A 1,605-nucleotide genomic window follows, 5' to 3' on the forward strand; every position below is an offset into this window, starting at 1 on the left:
AGTTGGTTGTATGGGATGGTCGTTGATTTCTAGTTGGTTGTATGGGATGGTCGTTGATTTCTAGTTGGTTGTATGGGATGGTCGTTGATTTCTAGTTGCTGGTTGAATGGGATGGTCGTTGATTTCTAGTTGGTTGTATGGGATGGTCGTTGATTTCTAGTTGGTTGAATGGGATAGTAGTTGATTTCTAGTTGGTTGAATGGGATGGTCGTTGATTTCTAGTTGGTTGTATGGGATGGTCGTTGATTTCTAGTTGGTTGAATGGGATGGTCGTTGATTTCTAGTTGGTTGAATGGGATGGTCGATGATTTCTAGTTGTGAATTTTGACTTCAAATTCTTGTTTGTTGTTCGCTTACCAGCACCAAAGGCAGTAGCGTTTTTGGGTCGAAGGTTCTACTTCACTTTTCATATTAGGGCTTGTTGATTCGGAGCCAATTGCTATCCTGAACGTTGTGTTGTGCGCGAGTTTTCCCACTTCGTTCTTAAAAATTTGTGCCTTATGGCTCTACATCGTCTGACACTATACAATTATCCTACGTCGGAAAAACTGTAACATACTATCCAGTTACAAGTTTATGAAAAAATTAGTGCCTTATGGCTCCACATTGTCTGACACTATACAGTTATCTTACGTTGGAAAAAGTGTAACTAATTATCCAGTTACAAGTTTATGAAAAAATTAGTGCCTTATGGCTCCACATTGTCTGACACTATACAGTTATCTTACGTCGGAAAAAGTGCAACATATTATCCAGTTACAAGTTTATGAAAAAATTAGTGCCTTATGGCTCCACATTGTCTGACACTATACAGCTATCCTACGTCGGAAAAACTGTAACATACTCTCCAGTTATAAGTTTATCAGTGGTGGCATTACACTGTTGAATGGTTGGGAATTTGTGAGGAAACAAATGTAGCCATTAAATCAATATATACGTATCGTTCTTATAAACTATTTCTAGTAGTTGGAGGTTAGTACAAACCTTGATGTTTAAACGATTTAATATTTAGGATTACAAACTGTCTGTAAAACTCGTTTGCCCCTGAAAAAGAAGAAAGGTCCACCTTTCGAAATCGCTCGGGTTATAGGGTTTTTATTCATTTATATTTACAGAGGAATAATGCAGTTGATAAGCTATTTATTTCTATCACAAATACCTGAAGGTCACGTGTTCTTTCAAGAACTAGCTATTGACAGGAATATAACCTCAGATTTGAAACAGTTATCTATGATATAGTAGTGTTAATTAATATGCTCCTGTAATTAAAAGTTACTCTATGAAGTTGTGACTATGTGTATTAATGCAAATGCTGGTAGTTGGTTACAAATAACCTTATAGAACTATACAAGCATTTAATTGAAACTATGACTTCGGAGCCTGTGAAACAACCATCTCAGCCATTTGATTGAAACTATTAAATCGAAACCTGTGAAACAACCATCTCAGCCATTTGATTGAAACTGTTAAATCGAAACCTGTGAAACAACCATCTCAGCCATTTGACTGAAACTATTAAATCGAAGCCTGTGAAACAACCATCTCAGCCATTTGATTGAAACTATTAAATCGAAACCTGTGAAACGAACCGATCTCAGCCATTGA

The sequence above is a fragment of the Limulus polyphemus genome, unplaced genomic scaffold (genome assembly GCF_000517525.1).
Source record: "Limulus polyphemus unplaced genomic scaffold, Limulus_polyphemus-2.1.2 Scaffold771, whole genome shotgun sequence".
NCBI lineage: Eukaryota > Metazoa > Arthropoda > Merostomata > Xiphosura > Limulidae > Limulus > Limulus polyphemus.